The following is a 17,751-nucleotide window of genomic DNA, read 5'->3' as shown; positions in this document are numbered from 1 at the left end:
GGATGTGGTGGAGAAATTCCACAGGGTCTTTTTGAATGATGGACTCTGTGCAAAAAAATGCACGTAGCGTGCAATTAACGGCTGTGTGGTCATTCCAGGTAAAAGGCAGAGCAGAGAAGGAGACTGCTCACTCCCCGTCGGGGAATCGAACCCCGGTCTTCCACGTGACAGGCGGAGATACTGTCCACTATACTAACGAGGACCTGCAAGGCACTATTGGGGACACGTCAAGGTGGGATTCTCAGCAGGTATGACACAGAAATTGTCGTCGGCCATGTAAAATTCCCCATCACTTTACCAGGAACTACAGTTTTATGGGTGTTTGACAGAGAACTTTTTTCTCTTTGCAGGAGGATTCCATGGTGTAACGGTTAGCACTCTGGACTTTGAATCCAGTGATCTGAGTTCAAGTCTCAGTGGAGCCTCATTTGGCTTTCTTGCCCTTTGCTCCGCAGTTGCATTAGCACACGCTAGCATGAGAGTCTAATTACTTATAGAACAAGTTAGTGGCCCAGTCAATTCCACTCCTCTTCTGTTGGCTGATCCCATCTGCGCGTTGTCTTCATGCCGCACCCAACCTCGCTCATGCTCTTGTACTGCACTTTCCACTTCAGCGTCCTGCTGTATCTTTCATTGGCCACCGTGACTCAAGGCAACAATTCCCCTTAATAATAATTTGAATTTTGATCAAGACTTTGACACAAATCGCAGGGCTGCATGAGGACGTTTAGTAAGATTCTTCTTATTGCTACATTCAACCACTGATATTTTGTGGTCCAAACATTTGAATGAATCATTAATGCAGGTTTGAATGCAAATCAGGACAAACTTGCAACTTACCAGAATGTTTTTTCAGTGCTCATGTTCAATACAATTTACCTGCGTAATGACCTGAATCACAAACAATTTAATGCCTACTATGTTTTATCAATGAGGAAAACTCAATGTAAACACATATTTTTTACAAGGAAACTCCAGGTTTAATCTTTATATTACAGTAAATGCACAACATCTAAATTCTTTTAAGTGAGAGAAATCTGTTCAAGAATTTTTTGATATATGATGATTTTATGCAGAAACTAATTTGCATGTACTTTCCTTACATCTGAGCTGGCCTTGTGCAAACCTTTGGATTTGAATGATACCTTAAAGGAGCTTTGAATGCAAACAGACACAGAAAAAAACCCCTCAACCAATCAAACAAACATTTAAAAAAAAAAAAAAATCCCTCCACACTCATTTTCAGTCATTTTAATAATGATGTTTTTTTCCCCCTCAGGCTCAAATTTAATATGAGCTAGACCTGCTAGAAAACGCAAGACAAAAAAAGTCAAATCTATTTTGGGTTGTTAAACAGCTGTTAGAATTACTTTGCTATTCATGTTTTATTTATGCATATTACTTCATTGTATTTTTTTAATGTAGATATGATTAAAAAAAATGTTTATTGAAGCTTCCAAAATGTTATTTCTCCTCAATCAAATCTCATGTTGGATCTTTTTTGTCCCCAGAGTTAATCAAAGTTGACATGGATGCGTTTGTGGTCCTTCTGCTTTAAGGTAAGATTTTCCCCCCCAAAAAATAAATAATCAAATTGATTTTTGGAAATCAAATATTTAAATATTACTTAAATATTTAATAAGCTTTATTACTAATAATAAAATCAACCCAACAATCTTCCCCATGGTACACAACTGTCGACAACTGGTATCTGACAGTTGACCTGAATATGGCTCAATAAATAAATATGAGCTACTTTATGTCATGTGAAGGGTGTTGCAGGTAGAAGTGGTGGTAAGGAGGACCCACACTGCAGACACTTGGAGGCAAAATGTAAACTCAAAATGTAAACCAGCTTTAAAGCTGAACTCAAAAGTTACAAAAATGAAAATTACAAAATAAACTCATGCTGGCAGACAGCACACACAGTAAGATGAGGGTAGATCACGACTCAAATCACTTTTTCTGTTTCACGTGTTTGGCAAATGTGTAAACCACTGCACTGTGTAGCCAGTCAAGCCCACTATGAAGGTGAAAAAACTGCTATGGGCCCCAGTTGTTTTCTGGATTTTTCAGTTGGCAACACACAGTGATCTCTTCAGGAATCAAAAGGGCAAAACCCATGTAGGGCCCTAAGGACAAAACTGCTTTAGATAAGCATCTTAGATAAGAGATAAGATAAGATAAAACTTTATTAATCCCTTGGGTGGGTTCCTCTGGGAAATTCGGTTTCCAATAGCACAGCACCGACAGAAGTTACAGAACGTGAGACAAATATATATATACACATATATAAATACAGAGACATATATAAATAAAATATACGAAAGGGATAAATAGAATAAATAGGAATAAGAATACAAGGGAATTGCACATTTCAAATATTGAAGTCTATTGCACCGTTGTCTATTAACAAAAAGTATTGCACAAAAAGTATTGCACAATGAAAAGGCACTACAGCTTAGTACAGCTTAGTTGTTCCCCCCTCCTTTGTCCTCCTGTTTCCCCTCCCTCTCCCCTCCAGAGAGGAGTTAAACAGTCTGATGGCGTGTGGGACAAAGGAGTTTTTAAGTCTGTTGGTTCTTGTCTTTGGGAGAAGCAACCTGTCACTGAACAGACTCCTCTGGTTGTTTATGGCCGTGTGCAGAGGATGCCCAGCATTGTCCATAATGTCCAGCAGTTTCTTTAGTGTCCTTTTCTCTGCCACTGTCACCAGAGTGTCCAGCTTCATGCCGACCACAGAGCTAGCCTTTTCTGATCAGTTCTTCCAGCCTGGATGAGTCCTTCTTTGCTGTGCTGCTCCCCCAGCACACCCCAGCATAGAAAAGTACTCCACTGACTGGTAAAACATCCTCAGGAGCTTCCTGCAGATGTTAAAAGACCTCAGCCTCCTGAGGAAGTACAGTCGGCTTTGGGCTTTTTTATACAGGTGCTCTGTGTTGCATGACCAGTCCAGTTTGTTGTCCACCCACAGCCCGAGGTACTTGTACTTGTTGACCACCTCCACCTCCTCCCCCTCTATTTGAACCGGCAGTGGACCTGCTCTGGACCTCCCGAAGTCCACAACCAGTTCCTTGGTCTTTGAGGTGTTGAGTTGCAGGTGGTTTGTGTGACTCCATGTGACGAAGTTCCTCACCAGACTCCTGTACTCCTCTTCATGATCATCCCAGATACACCCCATGATGGCTGTGTCGTCTGCAAACTTCTGAATATGGCATAATTCAGAGTTGTAGCAGAAGTCAGAGGTGTACAGGGTGAAGAGAAGAGGGGACAACACAGTTCCCTGTGGTGCTCCTGTGCTGCTGACCACAGTGTCAGACATGATGTCCTTCAGCCTGACGTACTGTGGTCTGTCAGTGAGGTAGTCGGAGATCCAAGTGACCAGGCAGGGGTCCACCTGCATCCTGTTTAGTTTTTCCCGAAGCAGACAGGGCCGGATGGTATTAAAGGCACTTGAAAAGTCAAGAAACAGGATCCTGACTGTGCCTTTTTCCTTGTCCAGGTGTGAGTGGGCTCTATGTAGGAGGTACAGGATGACATCCTCCACTCCAACATCCGCCTTGTATGCGAACTGTAGTGGGTCCTGAGCATGTTGTACCTGTGGTTGGAGGAGGTTGAGGAAGAGCCGCTGTAGAGTCTTCATAAGATGTGACGTCAGTGCCACCGGTCGGAAGTCATTCAGCTCATTGGGCCGGTTTCTTTTGGGGACCAGGACGATGCAGGATGTCTTCCATAGGGCGGGCACTCTCCCCAGTTGCAGACTGAGGTTGAAGACTCGTTATAGCGGCTCCCCAAGTTCAGCAGCACACGCCTTTAGCATCCTTGGACACACCTTGTCTGGGCCTGCTGCCTTTCTGGGGTGAAGCTTCCTCAGTTGTCTCCTGACCTGATCCACTGTGACACTGGGAGATTATTGGAAGGAGGGGGGGGGGGGGGGGAGATGTCCTGCTGTTGAGAGAGGGGTTGGAGGAAGGGGGTGTCATAGTGTCAGGAAGGGGGGGAAGCGAGGGAGGTAGGAGAGTGGGGAGAGGGCTCTGTAGTAAACTGTGTTGCTTTCATCTCCTCCTTCACTTTGCTCCTGAAAGCCTTCTTTTTCATGTTGAGGACAGTTTTGACTTCCTGTGTTACCCACGGTTTGTTATTAGGATAACACAGTATCGTCTTAGCAGGGGCGACCGTGTCCACACAAAAGTTGAGGTAGTCTGTCAGACAGTTTGTCACCCCCTCTATGTCCTCACCATGTGGGCTCAGAAGCACATCCCAGTCTGTGGTGTCATAGCAGTCTCTCAGAGCATCCTCCTTTTCTGGGGTCCATCTCCTGATGGAGCGTGTTGTGACAGGCTGCCTTTGGATGAGGGGTGTGTATTGTGGCTGTAGGTAAACCAGGTTGTGGTCTGACTTCCCTAGTGGGGGGAGGAGGTGGCTCTGTATGCATCTCTCACATTGGCATACAGTAGGTTAATTGTCCTGTTGCTCCTTGTGGGACAATTCACAAACTGGTGAAAAGCAGCCAGAGTAGAATCCAGTGTGGCATGATTAAAGTATCCAGATATATAAGGCGATCGTGGCTCAAGAGTTGGGAGTTTAATCGTTTAATCTTTTGAGGTCTAAGTTGTCATTGGTAAGGACCTCAACCCCAACGCTAACCTGAGACAATCAGAATATAAATTTTTGTTTTCATTAAATTGTTTTGTCCATCAGGAAATAAATAAAATGATCATCCTAACTGACACAAATCAAAAACTATTTGTCTGTTGTCACCTTCTCCAACTTATAGGGTTAGGTTTAGAGCAGGAGTATTAAACTAAAATTTGAGGAGGTCCAGTGGGAGAAAATCTTCTCAAGCGGCTGTACCAACTACGACAAATGAGGAAGTTCAGAGTCTCTCCAGAGATCCTCAGGATTTTCTATACAGGCACTGTGGAGAGCATCCTCACACAGAACATCACATCCTGGTTTGGGAAAAGCTTCGTTAAGGACCAAAAAGCACTTCAGAGAGTGATCCGTACAGCAGAATGCTGCTACAGGATTGCTGATTGAAACTCCAAACATGCGAAGACACAGACCAAGAAACACGGACTTTACACAGAACAGAGGGGGCACAGAGAAACATGAGGGGCAAGGGATCAAAAATAGAAACCATAGAGTACTCGACAAAAATACAAAAAACACAAAGAACTAAAAACGCTGGGTGAGGAGACCCAGGATCCTGACAGGTTATCATATTTGATTCAAGATTCAAACTGTCTATTGTCATGTGTACAGAAGAAATAGCATTTCTCTGTGCAATGAAATTCTTCCTTTGCTGTCCATATACAAATGCCAAGTTAGGTAAGGGTGAAAGCAGAGGTTCACAGAAACGTAAAGCAGAAGACGAAGCCTCGCCAAATATGTTTCCAAACCAACTTCATTCTAAGCCAAAGCCTAGAAAATATGATGAAGCATATTTTGCTGAGGTAGGTCTCCGCGACAGAATTAGTTTGCCCTGCGTCGGGAGCATGCGCTCGGCTCTTCAAATCACAGACAAACAGTATCCCACATTCTTGATTTTTAGTTCACAAACACTTGTTGTAATGACTAACTACATTTTGGAGATGTTTGCTCTTTATACAGTAAAGTTACAGTGGGATACAAATAATATCAGGCTGATCCTGCCACGATTTGTTCCCCCTGTCCAAATCACGGACAAACAGTAAAGCATAGTTTTTTGTGTTTTTCAACGCATTTTGCACAGAGAGTTATTTTTTTGAAAAATGTATTGATAGCAATGTTGAATATTATTACACAGGAAAAAACACTACACATAAAATAATTACACTATGACGCCTCTGTCTTTCTAAATGGAGGGACAGTTACTGTGTGTGTATAAGCGTGTAAAAACTGCATGTAGTCAGATTAACAGTAACAGCAAAACAAAGGGGGGGGGGGGCTAGTAAAAAACCACTGGGTTAAAGGAACAAGATAAATAGGGATAAAAATAAGACAAGATATTGAGATAAATAAAAATAAAAGTAAGAATAAAAAATAATTAAAGATAAATGAATAAGTACAAAAATAAGTAAGTGAAGACAAGTGAGGTATGCAGATGTTGAGGTAGATGGATGTACAAAGAAGCTTAATGTGTAAAATTAACTTAGTGTGCAAAGTGTCCTGATGTGCAAATTGCAGTTGAGGTAGGTCAGCTGTTCAGTTTGATACTAGTGGGGAAGAAGGAGATGTTGTCATGCAGCGGCTGTGTGAAGGCAAGAGAGGACCCAAATGCACGGCTCAAGACACGCGGGGATAAACTCAAAAGGCAGGTCTTTATTAATAGGAACATAAGAAGTCATACAAAACTGTACTGGGAGAAACTAAAGCTGAGGCGCTGGGAAGACACGGGGGAACACACACAACCTAGAGGGACGATGCAACACGGAACAAAGGGATACTCTGACATAAATACACAGAAGGTAATGAGGGAAGTGGGAACACACGGGGAACACAGCTGAGGACAATTACTCATGACCGAGCGGGGAGGACACGAAACTGAAAATACTGACACCAAGATGTGGACCATAAACACAACACAGTACACAGAGAAAGAGGCAGAGAGAGAAAAAGGCAGAGAACAAAGATGAATACACGAGGGGATGAGGAGAACACAGAAAACAAAGGACGGGAACACGGTACCAGAACAAACACCACAATAAAAGCATGGACACAGGGGGAATCCAAATACCAAACCAGACAATCCAATGAACATAAGGAACAAAATACAAAACCACAGGAAAACTGAAAACACTGGGTCAAAATGACCCATAACCATGACAGATGTTGAGTTGGGACATTCTGGACTTCACACTTCTAAACCTTCGTCTCGAGGACAGAAGTGTGAGTGTGTGTGTGTGTCATTATTTTCCAGGTGGAAGAGGGAATAGTGAAGGGCATCAGCGATGGCATCTGATGCGAACCTGTTGGGCCGGTAGGCATACTGCTGGGGATCCAGAGTGTTTGGAATAATTCTCCTAATGTAGGCCAGCGCCACTTTCTCAAATCACTTTGCGATGATTGGAGTGAGTATAACTGGTCTGTAATCATTTAGACAGGCGCCTGGGCTTTTCTTGGGGAGAGGGATGATGGTTGTGGTCTTGAAGCATGTGAGAACGATTCACTGACTGAGGGAAAAGTTGAAGATGGAGGTAAGAACATCAGCCAGCTTGTTAGCACATGCTTCATGGGCCCGTCCACGGATGTTGTCTGGTCTGCTGCCTTGCGGGGGTTGATCTTCCTCGGGACCTTGTGTCTTGGTCTATTGAGACCGCTGTCGGGGGGAGGGTCAGGTGATGTGGGGGTTTTGGAAGGTCTGGGAGGTCTGGGGGGAGGGGGGGGTCTCAAAGTTGGTGTAAAACACATTGAGATCATCTGGCAGACCACCTGGAGAGCTGATGATGTTGGTGGTGGCCCTATACTCTGTGATGTGCTGCAGGCATTGCCACATCTGCCTGGGGTCAGCATAAGAATAGAAGCCATCCAGCTTCTCTCTGTACTGCCTCTTTGCTGCTGTAATGGCTTTCCTCAGTCCATACTCAGGCCATGGAGAAGATCATAAAACAGCACATCGTAAGAGCAACTGACCCCCTGATGGACCCACTCCAGTTTGCTTACCATGCACGCAGAGGTGTTGATGATGCCAAAATCTTCATCTTGGACTCCATCCACAAACATCTGGAGCTCCCTGACTCCTCCGCCAGACTTCTGTTTGCTGATTTCTCATCAGTGTTCAACACTCTGCAGCCTCATATCCTGGCCACTAAACTTTCCACCTGATTTTACCTGGATGATCAGCTAATCCTGTGGATATTGGACTTTTTGACCAACAGAACTCAGAAAGTTCGGGTCAACAAGTCTCTTTCCGGTCTCCGTTCCACCTCCACTGGCTCCCCCCCAGGGCTGTGTGCTCTCCCTCCTGCTCTTCATCCTTTACACCGATGACTGCAGATCCACACAGCCCAACTGTCACCAGGTTAAATATGCTGACGACACAGTTGTCGCTGTCAGGCCCCTTACAACACCATGGGCCTGCTCTGCAGGAGTTTGTAGAGTGGTGTAACAGCTCCAAACTTGAATTGAACGTGAGCAAAACCAAAGAGATGGTGACCTTCTCCAGTAGGCAGAGGGATCTGGCTGCTTCAGTCACCACCACCATCAACAGGAAGCCAGTGGAGGTAGTTGAGGAGTACAAATACCTGGGAACCATCTTTGACAACCTCCTGAAATTCTCTGCCAACACAGAGGAGATTCTCAGGGGGTGCCACCAACGGCTATACCTCCTTAGGAAACTCAACTCCTTTGGAGTCCGCACACCCATCATGATGACTTTTTACTATGCCTACCTGGAAAGCATCATGACTTTCTCCATCACCTGCTGGTTCACTCCCTCAGCCTTCAGAACAGGAAGAGACTGCAGCACACTGCATCAGTGTGGTCTAAAATCATTGGACTGCCTGTCAGAACTCTGGCACAGGTTTTCAGCCAATAGGCCCTTAGACAGGCAGCCAAAATCATCAACGACCCCTCTCACATTTCAATGGCTCCTTAGGGCGACGCCTCTGCTGCATTTCCTGCAGGACTGAGAGGAGGATAGCCACCTTTGTCCCCAAAGCCACTCTGGTTTTTAACTCCAGATTATAAGAATGTTTCCCACACCAGAAACATAAACTACCCTCTTCTTACACTACTGACACTTTATCCACTTTTAGTCACTTGCAGTTATTTATTCACCTTTAGTCACTTTAATTTTGGCTCACTTGGACTCAGTGCTTTGTGGCCTTTCTGGGAGTGGTGGCATTTGCGGTGGCTGCCGGGGAGAACGATGGCTGAAAGCTCCAGTGGTGAAGCTGAAAGCTCAGGTGGTAAGAAAATAGTAGAATCCAGATGATTGTGTGAGTTGCTGATGTCTAGTAGTGCCTGTCTCATGTATGTTAACAGTGCACAACACTTGTCGAGTGCAAAAAGAACAGAAAACACAAAAAACAAAAGAAAGTCGACATTCGAGAGTGGAGTGAGCAAACATGTCTGCCTCGAGGGCGCCATTGTCTTCGGTAAGGTAATATGGATTTTTAATAGATTTTTTACAGGTTGACATTATGTGGTCTGAACATTTGAATGAATCATTAGTGGAGGTTTGCATTCACATCAGCACAATCTTGCAATTTACCCAAATGTTTTTTCAGTGTGTGGAAAGAAAATCGACCTGATTTATGACCTGAAAAACAAACAATGAAAAAATTACAATGTAAGTTTATCACTGATGTAATTTACTTTGGTAAAACTCAATATAAACACAAAATGTGACTTATGTTGGTGTCACATTGTGCTTTGAACACATATCTTAATAGATATGAATAGAAGATAGAATGCCTTTATTGTCGCTATACACTTGTACAATGAGATACAGAGCACAGTTCTGCAGCACTATACACATATTGACAGTTTTAAATGGTAAAAAATGGTAAATGGCCTGTATTTGTATAGCGCAGAGGAAAAATATATAAAATGTACAAATATACAAGCCAGTTTTAAAAAGTAATATGTAATAAATAGCGTTATGTAATTTCACATAGAATTAGGTATTGCACAGTAGTGATTCATAGAGGAAATGGGGAAAATAGGGTGTGTGTACCATGATGTAGTAAGTTAGCAGGCTCTCAATGGATGAGTGGTAGAAGGTCAGCAGCAGGTTGGAGTTCAGCTTGTACCTTCTGAGGACCCTCAGGAAGGGCAGCTGCTGTTGGGCCTTCATAAACAACATGATGAACCACCTAGATAATTATTTCATAAGAAATCATGGAAGTTGTAAGGAGTTGTAAGCTCTAAGGTTAGCACAGTTAGTTTATATGGGACGGTCACGAGAAAGCCTCACAGTGTCATCAAGGGTGTGTCACAAGTTAACTTTAAACTTTCCACTTATTTGCATCATATTATAAAAGCAACCTCAAAGAGAAAAGAACACACAGTGACGAGCAGCTGTGTGTGTTTGGTAACTCAAGAAGTGTGGTAAGTTTTTATCTATCTACATATATACAACTTTCATATAAGTTCTTATATTATCTGTCTGTCTGTCTGTCTCTATGTATGTATGTATGTATATATATATATATATATATATATATATATATATATATATATATATATATGTGTGTGTGTGTGTATATATGTAAGTATGTATGTATATGTATATGTATATATATGTGTATATATATATATATGTATGTATATATATATATATATATATATATATATATATATATATACACATACATATATACATACATATATGTAGAGAGCTTTCAGTGTATTCATTGTGCTGAATCAGATATGACACAATCTTTTTTTTCCTCCACAGTTAATCAGAGTGATCATGGATGTGTTTCTAGTCCTTCTCCTGCTTTCAGGTAAGATTCCAGCAGTTTGGTAATTTCTCATTCAGCATATAATAATTCACTGTTTTTTCAAATATAAATTGTTGCTACCTTGAATTTTTTAAAAGAGAGGTAATAACTGACCAAAATATGTTTTATTAATTCATATTTGAGGGTGAGCTGTTGCTCCAGCATTATGACTTTGATCCAACAAAAATGCATATATAATTAAATTAAATAAAAGTAACAAATTAACTAAATTAATCTGGAATCTGGGTGACTATCAGTTTAGAAATTTTCAGATTCACTGACATAGGTACAAATGAAAAGTGGTTTCTGTCCACACATTAATAAGTCGAACCATCACTGATCTACTGAGGAAATCTTATTTAAGGAATTCTTTTACTGCAGAAAGTAAAATTCTATAGAAGTCCAAGTATACAAGCATTCTGAATAAATAAACAGTATTTCTTAGTAAAATCTCAAATAAAAATCCATTTCCTTCTTCAGCTTTCTGTGTCCCCACTGCTTCCTTTCCAAACTTCTATTACTTTGTGAATGAGAATATGACCTGGGATGAGGCCAATGCTTACTGCATCAAGGAGTACCTTGGACTTGCCCAAATTACTTATCCAGAGAACAACACTGCACTGGTGAACACTCCAGCCGGGGTATACACAGGCAAAGCCTGGATCGGACTTCATATAGGCGGTATAGGTTGGGCCTGGCTGGATGGACGACCACCCACATATTATAGCTGGAGCCTTGACGAGCCACACTACACTGGCCCTGTATATTGTGTGTTCACAGATGAGAAAGGATGGTATAGTGCAAGATGTACAGAAAAGCTTGGCTTCGTTTGTTTTGATGGTAGGTATAATAAGATCCTTTGTTGTAAGATTTTACTCCTGTAGATTAAATTGACCGTTGGTACTAATTTAGCAGAATGAGGCTCAAAACATGAAATAAATAATAAACATAAAAATTACAACTTTTAAATATTCTAGTTTGAGACTGGAATAAGGCTCCCAGTGAAGCTCAAACCTGAACTACTCAGTATAAATATTAAGAAAATATGAAGACTATATATATGCAGTACTGACATATGATTTATATGGTGTATTTAAATCACAGCTTTTTTCTGCATAGCCTATTTTTCAAAACATAAATTAATTCATTAATATATGTATAATGTTACTAATGGAATCTATAACTTCTGTTTCTTTAACAGGCAGTGATTACATTGTTAATATGACATATGTGACTTGGAATGACGCCAAAATCAGCTGTGAAAACAAAAATTCAACTCTGGCACAAATCCCTGATGTGGAAACATTTGATGAAGTCAGCCGTGTATTTCCAAATAATAATCTTTACCCATATGAACCACTGTGGATTGGCCTTAGTTTTTCTCCAGTCTGGGTTTGGTCAGAAACTCAACAAATCAGCACATTCATGAACTGGAAAACAGGACAACCTAACAATGAGAATAATTGCTCTGCTATATTGGTGGAAGATGGAACTTGGACCACCGTACCATGCATTCAACAATATCCTTTCTTCTGCTATGGAGGTATGAATGACATTTCCCTAGTTTTAACACTCAAGTGAATTTCCAGAGATGGTATGACCAGAAAATATTTCTTGCACACTAATCAAGATATAAGGCTGAGGCTGAGTCTAAGGCTTTAACTAGTTTGATTTTTTTCTTTAGCAGCTAAAGCATAAATAATTTTAAAAAATGTAAATAACAAAGTCATCATCAGCACAAAAATACAAATAACGAAGTGCACCTGCAGCATTTGCTTCTTTTTTTTTTAATTTAAAAGTATATTAAATCAATGCTAGTTGCAAAAATAATTTCAATCCATTAATAAATCTACAGCATTAGCAAGTCTAAACATTACCTAGATATCTTAGGCTTTATATTTCCAAAAAAAAATGTAGTCACTTTATCTGCATGCAGCACAAAGACAAGTAGAAAATTTGACAAATTTATATTAAAAAAGAACAATAAAAGCTATGATATTCGTTTAGGTCAAAGAGGTGCACTTAATAGTGATAGCATCTCTCCCAACATGGCATCTTAATGTTGTGACTGTGTTCTGTATATTTTAACAGGGTTTTGGTTAATGTTTAAGACATTCTATTTGAATCTAATAATATACTTATATATTATTAATAACTTCCTCTAAGCCAAGTACTTGTCAAATTCCATATGATTTATTTGGAAACGTTTTGTTTTTGTGTAGTTTACAAATCAAAGAAAACAGTGGTGAGCATGAATATCCAAACTGATGTCGACCTGGAAAATCCAGATAACCAGGCTGCCCTGATGCAACAGGTATAGTGTGTGTTAACAAGTTAGCCTCACTTGATTATTATTACCAGTAAGAGAGCTTTCTCCATTCTCTCAGCCAGTGTTGTGTCCAATGTTCCCTCTAATTTTTCATGTGTCTGAGCGAACACACAAACTCCCTGAACGGTCCCTTGGACCACTGTGAGCAACAGCAGAAGTGTGCAGTGTGATCACACCAGCATTGAATCCATCCAAGTTACATGGTTTATTAAAATAATCAAATCTCAACATTTACATTTATGTTAGACTACTTTTAATTAACTGCTTTCCACTTACAATGAAAATTTAAAATAATCTTTTCATGACCTGTGTAGTACATTAACACTCTTGGAAGTAAAAATAACTTGAACTCCAATTTTGAAAAGACAACTAAAACTCTGACTTGTATTATGAGTATGAGTCTGTGGTTTGGGAGAGAGTCCTGTAACTCTGTCTGCAAAATACAGTATATAATGACCAATGTTGGGCAATTAATTATATAGTTACTTCTTCAAAAAAGTTACTGAGTTGTGCAAAGTTTTTTTTGCAGCGGTTTACCTAAAAATGCTGCCAAGGCATTTTTAAAATAAACATATAAAACTATTTACAGAACAATCAGGTGTTCTGCATCAAATCTGATGCCACACAAATTATTTATGCCACTCCAAAAAATAATTTCTGTCCACTATGAGATGAAGGAGAACAACAGCCTGATACCTGCAGGCCTGACAACAGATGTATCACTCCTGTAACACCTGTAACATTCAGCAGTCGCCTCATTGTTCTGACACACACAACAAAACTATTGACTACACTACACACTAACTACACAAGATTTGCGCTAAATTTCGCAAATCTCTCACGTCTCAAAACACCGCCGTCACTCCTAAAACTTCCCCCTCCCTAAACAACTAAATGTCATGTTTTAATTGGTCGACATGGTACATTATATCACTGTAATCCAGGAGTGATAAAAAGGTGGTAGCATTAAGCCTTTTTTTTTGCAGTGAAAGAGAAGCACAACCCATTTTGGAAAAAGAACCCAAACTTCACCCTAAGTTTCTTTAACAGGTGTGGCCTAGATGAAAGATTATCATCAATCACAATACCTAAGTATTTATGTGAGGTCAAAGTTTCAATAGAAATGCCTTGAGCAAATACAAGAGACAGAAAAACTGCAGCCCCCCTTATTTCTATTAAGAACAACATGGCCTTTTTTGCATTTAAAACCATTCGGAGCCCACACAGCTGTGAGTGTATACATTAATTAGAGCTAGCTGTAACTGTTTGAAAACCACGACCATGGTACAAGCACAGCAATAAATAATTGTATCATCTGCACTAAAATGGACAGATGCATTTAGATTTTGTACCAAGCCATCGAAATAAATAGGCAGTGAATAGTGTAGGTCTAAGACAGAATCCTGCAGCACTCAGTAAGTGAGATTAAAAAAAAAATGGGAGAGAGAAATGTTAGGTCTGAAAGGCCTATTTCCAATAGTGGACGCTAAAGTGATGCCATACAGAGTAAGCATCTGGTAGATTCTATAGTTCTAAGATTTTTAGGTAAAAGTTTTATCTGAATTTAGAAGAAATCATCCACACCTTTATGTCTTTAAGACATTTCACTAATTGGGCAAAGTCTGGTTTATGGATAGATCAAGCTGTGTAGCAATGACACTGGAAATTGGAGTCTATCAGATAGACAATTACCCTCCTAGGACCTGGCGTCCACATATGTGGACATCACATTTTGGGATGTCTGACCCCAAATAATAAATTCTGCTCTACAAGGGCCCGATAGCCACTTACGAGGACATCATACTGCCACTGTTCTATCAAAATTTTAAACATATGTCCTCATATGTGGATCTAATTTTTCTCAGAAACAAAAAACAGTTAAAAATATAAAATATGGAAATTATTTTTTTTTTTTACTTTCAGTAGGTCCCAACATGCCCAAATATCAAAGAGAAATTAAAAATAAGACAAACTCATGTCTTTTGATGTGAGAATTTCTTTGTTTCAAGTCTTCCTGAGGTTGTAGTTAAAATAATATTATTTTTGTAGGGAAAAAAAACAAAACATGTTTACTCATTTTATTGTGCTTATTTTACTAAGATTCAGCTAGGACCCTTTCTAACTGTCAATGATAGTTTAAAAAATCGCATAGCATGGGGAATTTCTCCACTTCTGAAATCACGTATTTCAGAGGTGACTTACAGTAAGGGTATCTAACATAATTCATCCTCTTTCTACTTATTTAGCTGCAAACAACACTCGCCAAGCAGGGTGTGACTGACTTCAAACTGACATGGACAAAAAAGCCTGTGCAGAACAGCAGGAAGAAACTTGATGGTACACACACACACACACACACACACACACAGAATGAGTTTTCTCTGAATATTTAAGTGGTTTTATCTCATTTCAGATGCTTGTTTGAATGTGTGAGATTGACTTCCAGAGGACTGTGCTACAACACTGTTCTTTCAAAGGATCACTTTAAATTGTACACTCTTTAAATTTGTTATTAGTTAATTATATTAGCCTAGGTATAAAACGGCATGTTTTGTGTGCATTAAGTCTGAATTGTAAACATTCAACTTTTCTCATTTCAGTTTTGTATTTAAAGGTAGTATATTTGACACCACATGTAAATGGTAAATGGCCTGTATTTATATAGCGCTTTACTAGTCCCTACGGACCCCAAAGCGCTTTACATATCCAGTCATCCACCCATTCACACACTGGTGATGGCAAGCTACATTGTAGCCACAGCCACCCTGGGGCGCACTGACAGAGGCGAGGCTGCCGGACACTGGCGCCACCGGGCCCTCTGACCACCACCAGTAGGCAACGGGTGAAGTGTCCTGCCCAAGGACACAACGACCGAGACTGTCAAAGCTGGGGCTCGAACCGGCAACCTTCCGATTACAAGGCGAACTCCCAACTCTTGAGCCACGATTGCCCCCATGTGCGACATTGATTAGGGATCCATTTTATTCAAATAATGCTGTTTTGTTAAACCTGCTGGTGTATCTCAGTTGCTTGCAAAGTGCCCATTAGGAGACATGTCTGATGAGTCTGTTAATTGGATTACTGAGACTCAGTTACAGTGGCTTGCAAAAGTACTCGACCCCCTTGAACTTTTACCACATTTTGTCACATTACAGCCACAAACATGAGTCAATTTTATTGGAATTCCACGTGAAAGACCAACACAAGGTGGTGTACACGTGAGAAGTGGAACGAAAATCATACATGATTCCAAACATTTTTTTTTACAAATAAATAACTGCAAAGTGGGGTGTGCGTAATTATTCAGCCCCCTTTGGTGTGAGTGCAGTCAGCTGCCCATAGACATTGGCTGATGAGTGCTAATGACTAAATGGAGTGCACCTGTGTGTAATCTAATGTCAGTACAAATACAGCTGCTCTGTGATGGCCTCAGAGGTTGTCTAAGAGAATATTGGGAGCAACAACACCATGAAGTCCAAAGAACACACCAGACAGGTCAGGGATAAAGTTATTGAGAAATTTAAAGCAGGCTTAGGCTACACAAAGATTTCCCAAGCCTTGAACATCCCACAGAGCACTGTTCAAGCGATCATTCAGAAATGGAAGGAGTATGGCACAACTGTAAACCTACCAAGACAAGGCCGTCCACCTAAACTCACAGGCCGAACAAGGAGAGCGCTGATCAGAAATGCAGCCAAGAGGCCCATGGTGACTCTGGACGAGCTGCAGAGATCTACAGCTCAGGTGGGGGAATCTGTCCATAGGACAACTATTAGTCGTGCACTGCACAAAGTTGGCCTTTATGGAAGAGTGGCAAGAAGAAAGCCATTGTTAACAGAAAACCATAAGAAGTCCCGTTTGAAGTTTGCCACAAGCCATGTGGGGGACACAGCAAACATGTGGAAGAAGGTGCTCTGGTCACATGAGACCAAAATGGAACTTTTTGGCCAAAATGCAAAACGTTAAGTGTGGCGGAAAACTAACACTGCACATCACTCTGAACACACCATCCCCACTGTCAAATATGGTGGTGGCAGCATCATGCTCTTCTTCAGCGGGGACAGGGAAGCTGGTCAGAGTTGATGGGAAGATGGATAGAGCCAAATACAGGGCAATCTTGGAAGAAAACCTCTTGCAGTCTGCAAAAGACTAGGGACTGGGGTGGAGATTCACCTTCCAGCAGGACAACGACATAAAGACAGGGCAACAATGGAATGGTTTAAAACAAAACACATCCATGTGTTAGAATGGCCCAGTCAAAGTCCAGATCTAAATCCAATCGAGAATCTGTGGCAAGATCTGAAAACTGCTGTTCACAAACGCTGTCCATCTAATCTGATTGAGCTGGAGCTGTTTTGCAAAGAAGAATGGGCAAGGATTTCAGTCTCTAGATGTGCAAAGCTGGTAGAGACAGACCCTAAAAGACTGGCAGCTGTAATTGCAGCAAAAGGTGGTTCTACAAAGTATTGACTCAGGGGGCTGAATAATTACGCACAGCCCACTTTTCAGTTATTTATTTGTAAAAAATGTTTGGAATCATGTATGATTTTTGTTGCACTTCTCACGTGTACACCACTATGTGTTGGTCTTTCACATGAAATTCCAATAAAATTGATTCATGTTTGTGGCTGTAATGTGACAAAATGTGGAAACGTTCAAGGGGGCCGAATACTTTTGCAAGCCACTGTATTCAGCTTTGTAGTTAATTCTGATCTACACAATTAGGAATGTGTTTGACACTAAGAAGGAACATTTCAAGGATTTGTATTGTGAGTGTCCTCTAACATTTGCCACTATGAATCTATTTATTTTCTCTTTCATTTAGTAAGCACTATTTTTCCCTCTTAAATACTATAACCTGTTTTATGAAAGGATTATCAAATTAAGTTGTATTGTTTATTTATTTCCTTATTTATTTTAGGAAATCTGAAAATAAATTCTCCTGTATGTGTGTATTATGAACTTAGTCCCTCACACAAGACAAGTAAAGTC

General features: G+C 40.6%; 1 long non-coding RNA gene and 2 other non-coding genes across 3 annotated transcripts; 2 read left to right on the top strand and 1 right to left on the bottom strand.

Annotated features, from left to right (window-relative positions):
* Window positions 1-130: 130 nt before the first annotated feature.
* On the bottom strand, window positions 131-202 carry trnad-guc (transfer RNA aspartic acid (anticodon GUC)). Its single transcript has one exon. It is a non-coding gene; the product is annotated as a tRNA-Asp (tRNA).
* A 150-nt stretch (window positions 203-352) lies between these two features.
* trnaq-uug (transfer RNA glutamine (anticodon UUG)) lies at window positions 353-425 on the top strand. Its single transcript has one exon. It is a non-coding gene; the product is annotated as a tRNA-Gln (tRNA).
* Window positions 426-9,480: 9,055 nt separating this feature from the next.
* Window positions 9,481-12,920, top strand: LOC146508893 (uncharacterized). Its single transcript, XR_014876830.1, has 5 exons — window positions 9,481-10,035; window positions 10,385-10,433; window positions 10,911-11,270; window positions 11,632-11,973; window positions 12,653-12,920. It is a non-coding gene; the product is annotated as an uncharacterized LOC146508893 (long non-coding RNA).
* Window positions 12,921-17,751: the final 4,831 nt, after the last annotated feature.

This window comes from Neolamprologus multifasciatus, chromosome 11, assembly GCF_963576455.1.
Source record: "Neolamprologus multifasciatus chromosome 11, fNeoMul1.2, whole genome shotgun sequence".
In the NCBI taxonomy this organism is placed as follows: domain Eukaryota; kingdom Metazoa; phylum Chordata; class Actinopteri; order Cichliformes; family Cichlidae; genus Neolamprologus; species Neolamprologus multifasciatus.
This window is presented reverse-complemented; position numbering and strand designations above follow the sequence as displayed.